General features: G+C 42.9%; 1 long non-coding RNA gene across 1 annotated transcript; it reads right to left on the reverse strand.

Moving 5' to 3' along the window:
* Positions 1-12371: 12371 nt before the first annotated feature.
* On the reverse strand, positions 12372-16865 carry LOC143170042 (uncharacterized). The gene is made up of 3 exons (XR_012996997.1): positions 16489-16865; positions 12809-13482; positions 12372-12701 (listed from the first exon to the last, which is right to left on the reverse strand). It is a non-coding gene; the product is annotated as an uncharacterized LOC143170042 (long non-coding RNA).
* Between the last annotated feature and the right edge of the window lie 2465 nt (positions 16866-19330).

Raw genomic sequence — 19330 nt, forward strand, 5'->3', positions numbered from 1 at the left:
GCTCAAGGAAAGATGTCGACAAGGTAATTATCACAGCGTTTTGTGTTTTGTTGCTTCCAGCTTTCTCCTTGAGGGAGCAGAAACAGTTGGTGCGGTGCAAGAGATGGGATGGCAGATGGGAGTCAGGTGCATACTGACTAAGCCAAAACATAGGAAACCGGGAGAATGGGAATCCATACTAAAAAGCCCAAGAACAGTGAATTTCTCCATTGGGTTCTGACCTTTCTTAGTGCACATCAAAGGGCAGAGGCAGTCACCCTGTGCTCAGAGTCATTAGATATTAGGGATGTTTAAAGTACAAGATATCAAGCCGGGAGGCGCAGACCAGATGTGCTCATTCACCTCTTTGCCCTTCAGTCTCCAGAAGTTCCAGAATCTCTAATTAAAGCCAAAAATAGGTTCAGGGAGGAGCAGATGGCACTGGGAATCAGGAGGTGTGAATGAGCTGCCACGGGGATATGAACTTTTCACCCACGTAACCTCTTGATGGGTCCTGCGAGAGCACTGTGCTGTCCTGAAACTGCCGTCTTTTAAGAAGGTCACTGCCGGAGCCAGACAAGGAGGTGGTAGAGAGATTATCCTGGGGAGAGCGGGTGGGTCGCAAACTTCCACTCGGTTCTGTGCAAAGCATGCTTGTTCTTTCCGAGTGATTATGTTTCCTAGATGGATGACTGTTGGGAAGCAGAGCGCACTGACCCAAAGGTCCATGAAATTGAGAGAAGCAGCACGTGCCCGATACCTTGAAAAATCGGGACTTCCAGTAGAAGCTTGTTCACCCTTTTTCCCCTGTGTCTGAAGATAAGCACCCCTGAACTTGAGAGTATTTGTAAACAAACACAAACTCTCTGGAATTTAAATCCCAAAACAAAAGGGGAGGGTCCAAACTGTTGTGTGCAGTGGGAAAGGAACAAAGACAACCCAGTAGTATCTTAGCTAAGATGAGTCGTACAGATGGATGCTGTAAAAACAGAGCAGGGAAAATTTTACCCTGATGTTAAAGCAAGGAAATAACTTTGCTTGTTTGGGGACTCTGAGCATGCCATCTTTTCCCTGTTTATGCTCTCCTTTTGCAGAGTGTGCTTTCCTCAGTAATATGATGCAGGTTCTTGGGAGGAAAGTGCCAGCTTTCTGGCACAGAAGGCGTAATTGGCTGATTGAACTCACTGGCATTTAGAGGCCTGATGGCTAAAAAGGGTTTGCAGGGTTCAAAGCTGGGTAACGTTTACCACAAAACTAATAGGAAATATAGAGAATTTGGTGTATTTTCTTGTCAGTTACAATGATGCACTGTACTGAATCTAAGTCCCTCTGGTTTAGGGTTTTCCTGCGTATGTAAGTGGAAACTTATCAGGCAGATGTAAATTTGGTGTCATGTTGGAGCAAAAGCAGAACTGAATTAACTTTGGTTTTTTTTTTCCTAAGTAGCTAGAATGAGCCAGGTAACTTCTGCAGAAATTGGTCGATTGTGTGCTCTCATTTGCTGTTTCCTAGAGTGCCTCTGCCTTCCACATCGCGGTATTTGCTTCTGAAGCAAGAGAGATTTCCCAAAGGTTTCTGAGCATGTGTAGCTGTATTTCATCCCCATAGTTAATTCAACAAAGAATACTGGAACACAGAGTATCAGAAAACATTTTCTCTGTGTTCAGAAAGCAAAACCATATGCTCAAACGCTGTCATCAGTTCAGAGGCGTTTAATAACCTCATACTTCACCAATCAGAATAATTAAACAGGCTTATTATTTTAAATATTCATTGCGTCCAGATTCCATGTTTGGTTTTCTTGGTCAATTTGGTTCTTGCTAATCTGGGGGAAGGAAAGAATGTTCTCTAGTGCTTAATTTGCATTAAAAACACTATAATTTGTAAGTAAATTGGAAAGCTTTTAAGTGAAGAGGGAACATCATTGACTTGACAGTCAAAGCTCTCCTTTGTTTTTCAAGCATAATGTTCCAGAAAGATGCTCTTCCTTTCTTGGAATTACATGGCGGTAAGAATGAAGCCTTGTAATTGTTCATTAATCCATGGTTATTAGAGACTGGTGGAAGAAAGCATCAGAACAGAAAAACAAACCCAAAGCGGGTAGTATCTTGCTTGTGATACCTTTACTAGAAAATCGATTTTAAATTTCTTAAGTTTTTTAAGGGGGGTAAATTATCATCAGAAGAGCAGTCGCTGTTCTGCATGGTGGAGGCTGGGGAGATGGAAGAACAGCGCTGCCTCTCTGCAAAGTGCAGTGAGACCTCTCCCTGCCTGCTCCTGCGCTGAGCCAGGCCGGCTGTTCAGCCTTGTTTCTTAGATCTGATATTTTTCCTTTCCACTGCTCCCAATTGTTCAAGACTTCCTCTTACTGGTGAGCTGATAAGAGTGGCCCACAAGGAGTAATAACTGAAACTTGGCCAAAAGGAGTAAAAAGATATAAAGACATGTCACCGTGGCTAAATAGTGTGTGTGTGTGTGTGTGTGAATTTTCTCCTATTTTCTTACTTGACCAACCTGATGCAAAGAAAATATCTTAATTGGTTTGATTTTAAAAAATACCCAAATGGACAGGCTCTACTTTTCTTCCTTTTTTGGTATATCTGATTGCATGGATATTTCTTGAAAAAAATCTTTCTCTGTTGTATTAAAGACGTTGCTTTCTTTGTTGCTTCCACCTCTTTATTTAGGAGGAGGAGGGGAGAGGAGTGAGAAATGCAGCAGAGACACTTATTTCTATTGTTGATAATTGCAGTTTTAAAATCTTCTCAACCTTCAGCTGAACAATGATAAAAGAATAATGGCTGTGAATTATTAGCTGTTCCACTTACCTTCAAAATAGTTCTTACATTGTTGTGAAACTTGAATGTATTTAATTTTGTACATCTCTTTGGTTTTTTAATGTGCGTGTGGTTCCTGTGGTCTTCATTTTCTTTAGGACCTCTGATAATGCTGCATCCATGTTTTTGCTATGGATATATAGGACTAGAATAAACTAAAAATCTCTACTTTCTTCCATGCTTCCAAAGTAATCAGATCCATTTTTCCATTATTCTGTTTCAAGGCCAGGATAATGCAACAAATACTAGTATTAAAATGAAGCAATCTAGGGAAGTTGAATGGGCTAGTTCTGTACTGCTTTGAACCTTTTCTGTAGGTATTTGCAGAGGTGGGCTCAGTTCTGAGCTGTTAAGCTGCTTGCCATCATCGAAGTCCAAATTTCTGTCAGCTGTGGCACTCACAACGAGTGCAAAGGGAGTACAGAAAGCAACTGGAGTGGGGTACAGCATTTTACACCCATTCTGTATTTCTTCTGCACATAAATGACCCTCCAGGTTATGGGGTGTAGGGAATCCAACCCCAAGGGATTCTCACCTTATGTATGTGGATGTCCAACTGTCTGTATCAACTCACGGAGCGGAGGGTACCTGTTCATTTCTATTCAATTTTCTGATTCCTTGATTTTTTTTTTTGAAAACTCTTAGAGATTTAATGGCAGCCATGAAAATTTCTCGAAGGAAAGGGAGAGAAGATTTGAATAGCAGTCAATAATAACAGAAGGCGCTAAGGCTCCTAAATACGTATTCTTAAAACCACAAAGCTACAAGCTTTGCTTTTTTCCAGGCTTAGTGTTAAACACCTTTCCCTCCAAATCATGGAGCCTTGCCTGTAGCAAGCAGGCGTTATAACTGATGATTGTATTTATCTGCTGTGGCAAAAGAATGGCAAATAGAGATGGATATGTTTCCACCTGTCTGAACTGACAATTTATCACCCCAATTCCTAATGGATCAAGCATTTGCTAAAAGAGGGTAATCGTTTGGATGTGAAGCTTGGCTTTCTGATGCAAGGGATTTATGATGTGTCACGTTGTGGACATAAAGTATAACATCATATTATGCTAATTCTTGTCATGCTTACGCATGTCATATGACAGTGTAAGACAATGTGACTATCTAATGTGTAAAAGTAGCAAGTGTCTCTGAAACGCCCACTACTAATTCAGAGGGCAAGAGGTGTACAGGGACACATTCTGGAAGTAGAACAACCATATTAAGAGAAGTAATTAGCTGAGGTGGAGTATTGGGTTATTCTGCCTCCATGCCCAGAGCTAGCTCTTGGTATGACAGACTCTAAGCCATGGAGCTCTTGCACAGAAAATTCAATGCTGTCTGGTTTATGTGTAGAAATGATCTCCTCTTCCCCAAAAAAGGCACTGTGGATTTTTTTTTTTCTGGAAGTACACAAACAATATGAGAAGAAGGTAGCGTTTTCCTTAGCAGGAGCCGTTTGTGAGAGGAACACCAAAGCTCCCAGTGACTTGATGAGAATGATGTTAAGGACAGAACTAATAACAAGCAGCTGAAGGGAGCTCTGCCTTGGTAAAAATGTCTTTCACCGCTTGCCAAGGTAGCAGAGATGTCTGATCTCCATCAAGAAGGTAGGACCAGACTGCTAATGTATAAGTGGGAAGACAAATTATCAATGTAAGGGGCAGGATCATCTTCTGAAACCCTGTAGTTCAGCATATTCTCCTCACTACGCCTTTTAATCAGCCATCTGGATGGGGCGGACTGGGTTTGGAGAGTAAGAAAAGCCTGGCTCATCATGGAGGGTATTACACCCATAAAATTAATGCACCTTTGTTTGGAAGCTGCTGCTGGCATATGTTATCCATGGCTGTTGAACACACATTTGATTCAGAGGACAAACATGGAGTTGTCAAGGATTTGATTGTTTTTCTCAGCTGCCTGAGGAGTGTTGGACCCTATTGTTTTTGACAATGCACCTCAATTAGCTCTTAAAAATAAAATTGGTAGTACATGCTCCGTGAAATTGGAGGAGCTGTGGTGGATTCCTCGGAGAACGGAGCTGCTTGATTTAGGCTTAAGGATGATGTTTCTCCACAAGGGAGTCACCAGTCACAATAATTACATTGCTGTCTTCTCATAATATGATTTATTTAGATGTTGCCATATGAATTAATTCTCTCTAATTACTGCTCTTCTCACTGTAAATCAAGGTTTCTTGCTTTCTGGAGAGTAGTGAACATGATCCTACACTGAAGTAATTAGTCCAATTAGAAAGGAAAGCAGATGTGGAAGACCAATTACTTCCAGGAATATGTCTGCTCCTATGTAGTCCAAATGCTATTCAATCAAAATGTAGTAGTAGCTTAATAAAACATTGTTTTATTCATAAACTCTATCCAGCATTAAGACTACACCAGCTCTTTTGGAGAAGCCAGCTTGGGCTAGCTGGTGAGCTTTCTTCTGATTTGCTCCTAGTTTACACGACTCCAATGAGAGAAAGCACACGAAGATCGCTGTGAGCGAGGGCAGGATCCCCTTCCTTCTCAGAGACATTGCCCTGCAGTGAGAATGAAATGGGCTGCTGTCCTTGGCATTAGTACTAAAACAGGTTGTCATAGTTGCACCCCCCATTTTGGATGGTGAATCCCACCACAGGCTTTGCTTGTGGCTAAAGCCTCATCAAAGGGATGAAATTAGAGTGAGTGCATGGCCCCATCCAGCCCTGCGAGTGCTTCCCGGAGCTGTGTCAGTGCTCGCTGCTCTCCAGTCATCTGAGACCCGGGCACAAACTGGTCAGCAAATGCCCATCAGCATCCAGATCGTGTCCTGACCCAGATAATTTAAGAGCTGCTGTTAAAAAGGAAACACAAAAGAACAATAGTTGTTATGCCGGTGGTGTGAGAGCCCACTAATCCCTGCAAGATCTGACTGGAAAGCTTTCAGTGAAACCTTTTGTGGTATGTCACTGGTGTGCACGGTGCAAGTCGGACTTGCTTGACTGTATCAGTGGGGTTGCAGTGATTGATGCTGGTGGAGAATTTAAGCCTCTGAAGCTCAAGATACTTCACAAAAAGAAGTAAATCTAGAGGAGGAGAAATGCAGGTACCAAAGTGAGAGGAAGCATGGTGTTCAGCAGAGATTTGAAAGGAAATTGAGAGTTGACAACAGCGTTGCAGGAGTTCGAGGATGAATTGTGCCACTCAGCTGAGAGTCTCTGGGGAGAGAACTGAACTTGAAAAGGTGTGAGGAGCAGGAGGAAAAGAGAAAGCACAGAAAATCCTAATGCATGTTGCAGAACTGAAAATGTGAGCAAAACCTAGTTGTCTTTATGCAGTGCACTCATTCGCCACCTCTGTTGGAGCAGAATGGGCCCAGTAATGAACTTGAACTTATCAGCAGTAGCACTGCACGTGGGGCTGGACCCATCAGTTTCCCTCTCGCACTCTCATTTTACATCAGAGCTCTGCAGTATTTATGAGCAGGGTTTTCTCAAGTTTACAAGCAGCAGCAAGGTTCCCCCAGGCTCTTCCACTCAATGTAGTCAAATCCAGCATTTGTGCCCAGCCTGAGGTAGCGTATGAAGTTACCTGCTTATTTCTGAGAGAGAGTGACCACCAGACTGCAGCCAGCACTTGCAATCATAATTCATCAAAGCAATTCTGCAAAGTTTTAGTCTAACAAAGATTTCCATTAGACAGGCAGGAGCTTGTGTAGTTGGAAGAGGTGGTTCTGTGTTCCTATGCCTATCATGCCTCTCCCAGTTTGGAAACAGGATATATTTTACAAAGGATGCACTTCGTTTAGCATACCGAAGTAATCGATAAAACATCAAGTGCAAGAAATGGAGGGAGGCAAATGCTCAGCACTTTTCCCTGTAATTAATTTCACAGTGCGGTTCTCAGAGCAGTGGCTGTCACAGCCCTGCACCAGGAGGGGCACGACCAGAGAGCAGAGCAAACGCAGCTCGTCTATCCGCAGTGTGAGCCAAACAAAATCAGAATGGCCTCTTTGGGGTTTGTTTTTTAAGCTTTTCATTAAAATACCTGCAGAGGAGTTTTGCATTGGAGGTTCACCCATCTATTTTCTTCTATCTACTGCGCAGAAGACAAGTGTTCTCATAATTGGGCCATTAAAGGAGGTGTTGAAATGTTACTAATTGTCAAAGGCAATTAAGTGTAGCAACATGTCACAGGTAAATTAACGAGACTCCAGGTGTTTTGAGCAAATTGCATTTATGTGGGTGTAAAACAATTCTGATGATCTCTGTTAGTTGTCTGTATGGTTTTGGTGTGCTCTGTTTTTTTTTTTTTGGCTTTTTTCAGAGGAATGTAGCTATGCATCAGCACCTGAGCTGGCTGTATTTATAGGGTCTCTGTGATATGCTACATATTGTATAGCCCTGATCTTAGAGATGCTTAAAATCCATAGCTACTATTTTCTGGAAGATGTTCCCTTTTCTAACCAGGCCTGCATATCCAAACTGTTTTCAGACTTGCTCTGACCCAACGGAAGCAGAGATTGTGCCAGTTTCTGTTACTTTTCCAGACTGAGAGGTGCTTCAGAGGGAGATCCGGCTTTTGAGGCAGTAACTTGTAACCAGTGTTCCAACAAGTTTAATTTTTTTCTCTCTCTCTCCCCACATCTTTCTGAGGTTGGCAGTCCTTCATTCATAAAGAGTTTTGGTGCCTCTTTATCATGGCCTTGAACAAGATGTGTGAGCAGCTGCTGCATGTGCCTGAGTGTGAAGAGTGGGTTCAGAGGCAGGAAACCGCACCGTAAATACCACTGCAGCCTCTGTGCTGTGCTCTGCAATAGACATCCTTCCCTCTTCATCCCACTTGCCATCATTCAGCTTCCCTTTGATCCTCAGGTCTCAATGCCTTGTCGCCTTTCACTTGGTGCTCAGCTGCTGCCTTTCCCCTCCCCAACGCAGAGGTCTTGCTGCTGCAGTGAGGGGTGGCTCCGGCCTCCCTCGTGCAGCACGTACCAGTCACTGCATCTGCGATTCCCTTCTATAACTGACCTGAGGCTACTGCCCTCCTCTCGCAGCTCTGAACGGACACGTGGAGCTCTGCTGGTCTACATATCAGGCATGATGTTGCAGAGGGAAGAAAGTCACCTCCTTCATGATACCCCAAGCAGAAGTGTGCATAGCTATACGTGCGTGGGAGTGTGCAGCCAGGCTGCATGGGGCTGTAGGATGACCCTAAAAAATTTCCTGGGGAAGCACTGCTGTAAGGATAACATTATCTTCAGTTATCCTTCCCTTGGTCACTAGCCCAGGACTTGGCTCTGGTTCTGCCACAGTCCTTGTAAGTGACCTGAGCTGACCACTGGCCAGGAAATCTTTCAAAGACTCAGATAAGAATTATAGGTTGGTCAGTCTCTGTGCTCTGATCCTTGGCAGGAATAATAGAGCTACTGCTTGGAAATGTAGTAGGGATAAATGCACTGATGATATTGTGATTCCCACAATGATTCGCATGCGGCAGTAGTGGAAGTATCTCTAATATGCTGCAGCCACTCATTTTTATCGACTAGCACATCTAGTTCATAACAAGATTTTGTAAATGTGACTTTATTGGTAAAAATACTGTGAGGAAAAAAAATGCATGCATCCAGATCAGTTTCCGCTTATTTGTGCATCCTATGTGCTATACATACAAGCTATTGTAGCATGGGTTTAAGTTTTGCGTTCACTAAAATACTAATTTGTCTAGTATAGGAGCCATAATCACAAAGTTCCTCTGGACACTTCTTATTACAAGCAGTAAGAATGCTGTTATCTTTGCTCCGTGCATAGCTATTTTCAGGAAGGCCTGCAGTGACCCAAAATCACTGCTGAGAATATTCAAAGTTTTAACCTTTGAACAAATATAATGGGTTTTATTTCTGGTTACAATTTTAACATACAAAATCTGGAGTTACTAAATTGAGAGTGGCCAGCAGCTGTATCACTCCTGCCAAAAACGATGGCATACTGCCCTCCCCCTGCAGCTCACAATACTGTAGATATTAGGAGAGACCACAAAAGGGTGGAACTGTCACATGGTCCCATAATTATCACTCTTTGTTTCTTTTCTGTTCCTGATGTATTAGATGCCCTCCCTGCAAAGAGATTTGTGGTTGTGTGTATGTGCACACGCGTGTTTGAGGGTGGGTGAAACCCTAATTGTATATTATTAAAATATTACCATTTTTCCCCTTCCAAGCTGTAGCAATATGCAGCACCTCCCTGATGTCTTGTGCAGCTGGCTTTGACTGGCACTTGCAAGGTTGTCCTCCAGGTGCTGCATCAGAAATCTTTTGACACAGTGTCAGTAATTAAGTGTACAATTAAGAGAATGTCTGCAATTATGTTCAATCAGTCAGTCAATCAAATCTACATTTCTAAAGGGTCTCTTATCCAGGCCTCCCCTCTGCTTCAGAGCTCTGCAAAGTTAACACCAGACACAAGGCAACATTTATTTGAAGCAACTCAAAGAAAGGGCTATAAGGTTTGTATTGAGAGGATATTTGAGGCCTAGCTGTCTACTGAACAAAAACTGACTTTAGGTAAGGAATTTAGGCCCAACACTGAAATGTAACTATTAAAAAGGTTGAAAACTTTTAGCTTTTCTAGCTGTCTGTCTCCCTGGGCATTCAGTTCAGCTCAATAGTACATTTCTCATCTTCCTCCCTATGGGAAAGAATCAAAAAGGACGGATATTTTGCTGGTATAAGCTAGCCTGGTTTCATGCCATTTCAGGCATCTTTCAGCTCATGCCAGTTTTAGTTTTTGACAGGGAAGTTGGAGTGGCTGTGCACTTGCTGCTTTTGTGCTGCCCAGTAAATGAATCTTGAGTGAAAGCACTACCCTGCTTGGGGTAATTATTTGAAATCGTTTTCCTCAACTATACCAGTTATAGCCTATACCATGCTTGAGGGTTTTTTTAATGCACCTCAATACATCAAATGACTTACACATGCAGAGGATTGTGCCGTGGTTTCTGTGCCAGAGCCCCTTCGGGGAGTGGAACAGCTCACAGGTTGCAAAGTGCATGGTGAAAGCCACCAGTGTCAAAGTGCTTGTTCATGGCTTGTGTGTCTTTGTAACGGGAGTCTAAGAAATGCTGTCTTTGAAGTCAAAGCAGTTGGCATGGTTCCTGTTCTTGCTAATGTGCCCTTTTCCAGAAAGAGGTCTCTCTTGATAGACTCAGCTACCACATTCATCTGGCTTATATTCTGTACTCTGTGAAGTCGATACTGAGGCTGTTGGTAACCAACACTTCAAATAAATATGCCCCAAATCAACCCATTTCAATGGGGGTCTCCAGTTCCCCCTCGCCAAGTTGCGGTGACAGACACTATTCAGGAGTTGGTATTCACAAATAGCAGCAGGAAAGGGCACCGGGTTTTAAGTTCTTCTATGCATGTAAATTTTGTGTCATAGTGAGTGAGCCTGCAAATAGTAAAGTGGGGAGGGTTGCAGCTAGAAAAGGGCTGTGTTTCTCTGTATGGTGGATGTACCTGGTGTTAATAAGGCCTCTTTGATAAGTATAGGTTTAACATAATGCCCCAAGTACCAGTGCCGGCAGCACCAAGAAGCACATTCCAAATGCATGAGCGAAGACTAGTGGCTGGTACTTTTTTGACTGTTTTGCTTCGATCTCATTCCTTTTGCCTGAAAGTAAGTTTTTATTGTCTGAATTGCCAGATCTATATCATCAGTTGCTTTCTAAGGTCTGGAAATATTCAGTCTTTAGACTGCACATATTACTCCAAAGACTAATTTAAGGGTTTTTCTTGTCTCTGGTGCTACATCAGTGTGAGCAACAAGCCATGGTTTCTTTGACAATGAGCTTGCACTTACATAGCACCCATCATCTCTTAAAGGAGTTTTGCTAACTGCACAGTGTATTGACAAAGACTTGTCCATAGCGATGTGTGTCTCTGGCAGTTTGTCTGCTGTCTCATTATATTCATTGCTTTAATGTATGGAAAGCTGTTAGCCAAAATGTCCTTCATATGGGTGGGGAAAAAAACCCAAATGGCTAAGTAATATATTACTCATAGTGCTGTAAATATTCCCTAGCATATCATTAATACCCAGCTATATTTCTGTCTTCATCCATAGAGCTCACGGTGCCCTACAAATGAAGGCCTCTTACGCCTGGGAAGCTGCAGCCAGCCAGGGAGGGAAGGGTGAGAAGGCGGCGAGTGCAGTATCGTGCTTCAGCGGATTTTCAGCAGAACCAAGCAGTGCCCCAGCACAGGGTCCTGCCCTCTGGACCTGTTGCTGCCCAGGCAGTGGGAAGGTAGGTACCCTTATTTTATTACCTTTAATTGGTAAATAAGCAAACTTGTGCATTTTTCATCGGCTTATGCTTGACACGTGATACTTGCCCTCTTGCACTTTCACTCTTTGTCTCACTAAGAAGATAACGGGGGAAAAACCCCCAATTTGTTGCCAGTGTTCTTGTTACCCTCCACCATTAATCACCACAGAACTCTAAGGAATGGCTTGCTAAGGTCTCAGTTGTTCTGGGATGTCCTGACGTAAAATACTTCAGGAAAAGGTATCAAGAACTCTTTTTGGTTGTTATGTATTTCAAGATACCTTCAGGGATGGAGTATTAGATGGATAAGAAAGCATAGAAAACTGAAACAGTATAGGGTTGGCTAGATTATGGTTTGAAAATATGTTGTGGTCCTGTTATTGTAATGATTTGATTTGAAATAGAGTGTAACTTTAACACTAAGCAGGGAAATTAGTTTTTGTAAGATATACCAACATAGGGTGTGTGTTATGCTTAAGAATGAGCCTGGAAATAAATGTCAGGAGCTTTGACAACTTGCACAGCTAAATGGAAGAGCTCAGCACTGCTGTACGTGGAGGCTGGCTGCTGGCTTTCCAGGGAGCAAACCCTTCAGTGGTCTGCATTTGTAAGAAAAGCCATCAGCAAGTAGTTTTCGAATGCTTTTAAAATCAGTCAGATAGAAGGGGGAGGGGGAAAGAAGGATTAGGCAGGCAGCTGAGAAATAATACAGGACAATAAATTCTTGAAATCTGGTACTAAATCTATCAAAGCAAATAATAAGTCCTGATGGTAGGAGGACATTATTTGTTTTTTGTTTAAAATTTGCCAGACCTGATTTTTTTGGGGGCATTTGTCTCAGAGAGGTGAGGACTTTGAAAAGGCAATTACAATTGGTGAATGATTAGTGTTAGATGTGACACTTTTATGCATCAAATATGTTTAACTGCATTAACCTTTGAGGAATTTACACTGACACCTTAAGATCTATCTCGTGCTCAGGCTGAAAAATCTAAATTCTCCCTCAACTTAAACCTTATTTACATTCATTTTATTACAAAATAAATGGGTCTAAAATTTTAATGGCCTTTTGCCAGATTCTGAAGGCAGTGTGGCCAGAGAGTTGGAAGGAGCAGGCACTGCTGGTGCGATTCTCTAGAGAAGGATCCTCAAGGGAACACGGAGTGTTGCATATGCACTGAAACAAGGTTACAGTCTGGTTTCCTTTACTGGATATACCATCCTAGAGGGAAGATGACTGAAAGTGATGAGGTTACACATCTAATTTATCCACATTAGGGTTTAATTTCCTGCTAATAAGGTATTTAAGCCTTCCAGAAAGCAGCTTGTGGTCTTTGTAGACTTTTAATCTTTACATATTATGCAGAAAGTAAGTACACTCTCAAAATGGGTTCTTACTGGAGACTTTCAAGAAATATTCAGGTTATTAAAAAGCTCGGTGTACTGCTCCTCTCCATTTCCCAGCATGCTCGATCTCTGTTTGAATGCCTGGTGTATCCAAACTTCCATGCAGTTTCCCTTCTCTGTCAGTGGGAAGCAGTTCCTCTTGTTGCTGATTCATCTCCATGTCTCTTGTGCTTCACTCCACTGAAATCTGGTTAGGTATGAGACAGACTCCGGTGGAATGAAGGACAACAGAACCCATGGATTGTCCTTATTTCACTTGGAAAACGCAGGTGAGTTTATTGCATGTTAACATACCTTTTAGGGAAGCACAGCTGGTACACCTGCGATGTTTGAATCGTATGTAGGAGGCGTGAAACTCTACAATCAGTGCTTATGGGGATGCTATGGGCTGAAACTTTCATTTGCTCTTTTTTTCCCCCCATATCCCTTTTTTCATTCACTTTAATTTTAGCCTGTAACAAAGTAGCCAGGTACACTTTGTAATGTTAACTGTGGGAACAACTTACCAAAGGGTATGGCAATTCTCCATCTTTTGAAGGTCTTAAACTACCAGGAGCTTCTCCAAATTAAATGCTCAAGGGTTTGAGCTTTTATGGCTTTTACAAGGGATGTCCAACAGGATAATCACCATAGTTCCTTCTGGCCTTAAACCCCTGAATTTGCAAAATCCAAAGAATGCCAGTAGGCAACTTTCTTATACATGCTGGTTCTTTTTAAAGACCTTTGGCAATAATGAGAATGTCTTAAGCTACTACTTCCCTTTAGCCTAGATAGGGGAGAAATAATCTTAGTCACAGCCCCACATGATATGGTAACTGGAGTCTGCTTGCTTCAGGCTTCTTGTAAAGCATGGGCAGAGAGCAGAGCAAGGAATACGTCACTAAGGCACTATGAAGGTTCAAATAGTTAAGCTAAGCACTGTCCAAACCCTCTAAAAGATGTGTGGCCTCTTCCAAAGAACTTCCAATCTGTGAAAGAGACAAAAATAAAGAAAACTAAGACTGTTAAAAATATTCCAAAAAACCAAACCAACCCATCCCTGCATCTGTGCAGTAAAGATGTTTCTGAGATTCTTGCAAAGGAATCTGATTATAGATTGAAATATCTTATTTTTTTTAGATATGTCCTGTTTTTACCTGTAAAATTAGTACTGAATTCTGAGTGTAATGCATGTACTTAGCATTGCATGTTGCTTCTCATCTAAAGAATTGAAAACATTAAAAAAAGTCTACCCTGAAATACACAAATCCCATGAGAGAAATGAAAGTTCACCATATCCCTGCAAGGAATGGCAAATATTGTTTCCAATTTGGGTGGCTTTGCTTCACAGGGACATGAAGCCAAATTAAGGGACCCAGGTCACAGTTCCTGCCTCCTTGATGCCTGGGAAAACTGGGACTTTCAAAGTGCCTAGTGAAATGAAGAGTCCAGTTCTGAGTAGCAACATGTTTTGGCAACTCTCCCATGCACTTGGATAACTTAAGATTTCAACTTTTAATTTGCTTGTACTTTGCAGCTTGGGAAAAGATAGGTCAGGATGCAGAAACTTGACTAGAAGATGAACTGAAATGCTTGCCTGTAGTTAAAAAAAAAAAAACAACAATCAAAACCCAGCCAAACAAAAAACCCCACAAAAAAAAACCCCAACCAAAAAACCAACCCACAAACCCCCCCCCCCACTATGGAGGTGCTGATAGAAGATTTAAGAGAACAAATAGTTTAGGGTGTTTCTCTCTCACTTTTGCTTTTAAATATAAACCTGCTGCCTGTTGCTGCATTGAAGCCTCTCCCTTCATTTTGTCAAGACACGTTAAAAGCTTTTGGGTAAGCCCTGAGAAAGGGTGGCCTAGGCAGGAACCCATCAACTGAAATTCCTCTATGCAATCCTGGCTTATTTGAAATGCCTTTTATCAGGCAAGTTACAACAGGCTTTAGCACCATAAATGCCTAATGCACAGCTTCCAGCTATTAACCACTTCATGCCTGGAATTCACAAAGCCAGTATGCCCAGGAGAGAAAATAAACAGCTGCAAGGCTGGCTTTGGCTTCGGCTTCCTTCAGGAACAGCTCAGATTATTAAGAAAAGGTGCTTATCAACAAAATCTTACTTTAAAACAATGGTAAAAAAGCTTGAAATACAAGCTCCAGGGACCCACCTCCAACAGCTAACTACACCTCAATCTTGAACAACCAATTTAAAGTAAATTAAAGGTTACCAGTATGGGGGTTTTTTTTCAACCTTTTAACGAGGTACCACTTGGTTTTTGCTTCTCCCTGGGGAGAAGTCTTGAGAGTCAGGCTGCAGTCGTTTGCATCTACCTGAGCAGTAACAAAGATCTGCTGCATCCTCAGAAGTGGCAAACCTTTAACTAAAGGTCAGATAAAATTGTACTGGGCTTCTCTGAACTTTAAAGTGAGCAAATGTTGCTGTATTTCTTTGTCTATAGGGGAACTACGAGATAATGATAGATGCTCTGAGCCAAAGCCTGTTGTGTTTGTAACATTAAATGGACTTTGCATTAGGCCTGGTGATTGCCAGCCCTTGAAACTTCCAGCGCAATGTCCTGCGTACTCTCAAAAGTGCCACTAACTCATAATCCTGGTTAGAAAAGTATATAATGACTTGTTTCACTGTAACGTAAGCTTGTATTTAAAATTAAGCATAAGTAAAAACTGCTTTCTGAAGCTCAGATCTGACGCTAAGTGTGACTTCCCAAGGCAACGCTCTTCTGCAACCCCTACCTGATTCAGGTGTTAGGTCTGAAAATGGCCTCTGCTTGGGCCTTTTCTAGGAAACGCTCCTACTCAAAGCGTGTTCTGCTGCTCGTTCAGGGGTTTCCATTTTTCTGCCTTACTCCGGTGTGTAAGGTGCTCACGCTTTTCCAAAGCCTTTGCTTGAAATTGGCTGCTCTTGCTTTTTAAAGGGAAAACAGCTTTGCATTTCTCTTGATTTTGAGCAAGTTTTACAACATAGCAATTAATTAAATTTAGTTGGCTTTACCATTGTGCGTTGTTCTTGGAGAGGAACGTGATTTTACAGCAGAAGCTGAAGTCATTTACAAAGCTCATGATCCTTTGTTTTATAAATGAGCGAGAAGGCCTTTGGACTCTTCTCTTTTGCTCGTACACAGCAGCCAGCGTAAACAAGACATCCACAGAAGGGGGGGAAAAAAGCAACCTGAGCCCAGTGGCTCCTCTGATCCCAGAGATAAGCTCTGCCTCTTCAGGAGAGAGCTCACCTAGCCTAATACTTCAGCATCCATAATGCCACATAGCAATACAGGACTTTTGGACTTCAAAGTACTTAGCAAACTTGTCAAACCAAAGCAAGTTAAAAAACTTTCTCTATAAGGAAAAATAACAAATATAACTACTTTCTTAAATATTTCACTTTTTCTTGATATTTCTGGATAGGTAAGAAGTGATTTGCATAGAAAATCAAGAGAAGAATCAACGGATTGAAACTAAGCTAAGCTCTTACAAACGGTGGTTTAGATGGCAGCTCAAATCTGGTATTCATTGCACTAGTGTAAATCCAGAGCAACTCCATGGGTTCTGACTGAATTACATTGTTCTTAAAGGCCAGTGATAACCACATAATTCTCGCCAGTTTAGGAAATATCTTTCCATGTATCATCAGTTGCTGCTTTGAATAACTTTGCTATTATTTATGACTTAAAATACCCATAGGAAATGTTTAAGAAGTTTGCATTTTTCCTTTTAAAAGCTGTTTCCTGGCCTCAGTTTCCAAACAGCAAAGGGCAGCTGCGTTGATGTTTGTAGGGAATGAGCAGCGCTTCTGCTGTACGAATGGTACTAATACACCTCTTTACAGCATCCTGCATCTTCTCTCCAACGCAGCAGCCTTCCAAAGAAACCATCTTTACACAAAGTGACTCCCAGCCATGACGCTCCCCCAGTTCACAGAAGTTTTATACAATACATAAGAACACGTGGTTGTACCGTTCACTCACCTGTCTCGGTTAACTAGGTACCAATCCCGTCTTGCAACTGCTTTACTTAACTTTAAACCAAAATAAAAAAAGACTGAGGAGACAGGAAACTAAAATAAAACAGCTGGTAGATAAATAAATTCAGGGACTATTTCTTTTCTTCTTTTTCGTCCTTCTTTTGAACAGAATCCCAGAGGAGGTGAGACAGAAGAAAACGAGTGGTCCGTTATTCGGGTGGCACTAAGCGTTGGGATGTCCCGTCCAGCCGGCTGGACTGGCAGCGAGGGAGAGGATGCAGCGGGGAGAGCTTTGCTAGGGGAGGCAGGGCAGGGAGAGGAGCGGGAGGGCGCGCAGGGCACTCCTTACGCAAAAAAGCGCAGGGGATCTTAAAAAAGTGGCGGAGCGCGGAGGAGAAGCTCTGCCCCCTTCCAGGTGGCGTCCGCAGGTGCAGTCTTTATTTGCGCGCCTGCTCAGGAGGCCGCGCTTACCCGCGGGCGCAGCCAATGGAGAAGGCAGCGGGCGGCGGCTCCTCCCCGCGCTCCGCGGCCGCCCGCGCTCCCTGCGCGGGGGCGCCCGGCCCGGCCCGGTGGGGAGCGGGGAGCGGCCCCGCCGCGCCGAGGGGCCCGGGGCCCGCCGGCGGGGCCGAGGGCCGGGACCGACCTGCCCGGTGGGGAGGCTGCGGCCGTGCCTCGGCCCACCTTCCTTCCCCCGCATGGCCCGGTTTTGCAGAAAGCACTGAAACGAGCTAAGGAGAGCAGGCTCCTTTGCTGTTACGTCTCCAAAGGGAACGCTTGTAGGCCATCGTTTGCTCTCAAAGGACTGACTTTTAAAAGCATTAATACTGTAAGTGACCACTTTGAAAGAGAACACTTTAATTTTTTTGTCAGATCAAATTGCCTAACTTTTGTATTTGCTTTTCTGTGTAAGAAACGTTTCATTTTGCTTTTCCAGAGCTGCTAAGGAGCTGGAAAACCTGCTCCAGAGCTAGCTCTGGAGCGTGCAATGCGTTGTGAGATTGGGGCCGTAATGTAATTGCTCTGAACTAGTAATTCAAGCAGCAAAAACCTGCCATGGGGGTACCTCCTTTCAAAGAATTTGGATAGAAGAACTTTGTGAAGCGTAGGGATGCTCTGTCAGAGGGCTTCAATGCAATGGTTTTAATTCCAGCTCTAAAGGAAGTCAGTTTATAGTGAGGCTCCTACAGTTGCATTGTGTATTATGTGAATCTGTCGAGTCTTTTTTTTTTTTCTTAAACCTTTATCTTTGCCCTCCTTTTTCACAGGGCGCAGGGGTGGAAGGTGCCCAACCACCTGACTGGCACTGGTGGTGCCACGTGGGAGTGGGCACGGCACTCCCAGAGCAGGGTCTGCCCTTCAGCCTCCCCAGCCATTGCTGTGGGAGAGCTCTGCAGGCCAGGCTTGAGGTGCCCATAGTTTGCATTTACCAAAAATATTTTGGAAGGCAGATTACTTCTGGATCTTTGAAGTCTACTAATCTGCACGGATCAAAACGGTTCAATTAGTTTGCCCTTTCAGTGGAGCGGGGTGTGGATAACTAAGCAAACAAAAAAAATTAAGTTTCACTTCTTTATTTCTTTTTGTAGCGCTAACAAATTATACCATTCTTCCACAGTGTTTTCCATGTAAGGACTGCACACGGATCCTGCTTTTCCATTTGTTCGTTGGGTAAACTAGAGATTCTAGGCTGCTTTGGTTATGACACAGGTCACGAGGTTTGCTGCTTTAATTTTGATTGTGCTGAACTGCACTGAGCAGCAGTGTCCATCATGACTACCCACGATTATGAATTAGAAGTTCTGGTTTTCTTGTCACGCATTTTAAATGTGGAGGTGAACATACCAGTCTATAACTGTGTCTCCTGGAATACTTTTAGAGAAAAGGAAGTCAGTATTTTTCATATGAGAAATATGCGCTGAAGGTTACCACTATGAATTGCTTGGTTTTATTTTCTTAGGGCTGTGTGAAACAATAAGCCAAACTCTCCACTATTTTGCTCTGCTGCACAGTTTGAAGCCAGGGCAGTAGTTCTTTTAGATACAAATCAGTTCTTTATTTGTTTTATTTGCTACAAATACCTTTAAAGTTTACAACTACTACTGTCAAGGACAGATATGGTGGGACTGGCTGTGGCATGGATAGCTGGGTAGGAATGTAATACCCAATCATTTCAACTATCGGTTCCCTTAAACTTTCAACACGTACCCGTTAGGTGGAAAAAGCTGCCAACACATCATAAAACTGCTGCTGCAAGCTCTCAAACCCTGCTGATGGAAATATGTCAGGGGATGAAGGCAGTATCTGAAAGGCACATTCCACCGTTTGGCTTCCCAGGAGGAAACCTGTGTGGTCTTGAAGGCTTGTCAGCTTTGACTTCTAAATTTGTCCAATAAATGGAATCAAATTATTTACTTGGTCTGCAGGTCTGAGACATCAAACACAGCAGAGGAAAGCTCAGGGCCACGTCTCCTGAAATTGCCCACTGTAAATTCAGTCCACAAGCAGGTGGAGAATAATTACTTGAGGCTTTTCCCCCATTCGCCTCCAAAGTTTGTTTATGATTGTGAAAAACATCTTTAAAGCAACTGCCTACATAGGAGTAAGGATTAAATGGAGCCCTCAGACTATGCATTCTTAGTATTTCCCATCACAGAAAAATGAACCACAGAGTAACACCGTGTTTCACTTCTATTTTGCATGGTTTCTTTGACTCTGCTGTGCTGCAGTGTAACCAGCCTTCCTGCACCCTTTCCCTGTGCAGCACTTACTCTCCCACATGCATAAAAGGAAAACCATCTTGTAACCTTTCTGAAGTGAAGCCAAAAAACCTTGTTTGATCACAGGGA

The sequence above is a fragment of the Aptenodytes patagonicus genome, chromosome 22, assembly GCF_965638725.1.
Source record: "Aptenodytes patagonicus chromosome 22, bAptPat1.pri.cur, whole genome shotgun sequence".
Classification (NCBI taxonomy): domain Eukaryota; kingdom Metazoa; phylum Chordata; class Aves; order Sphenisciformes; family Spheniscidae; genus Aptenodytes; species Aptenodytes patagonicus.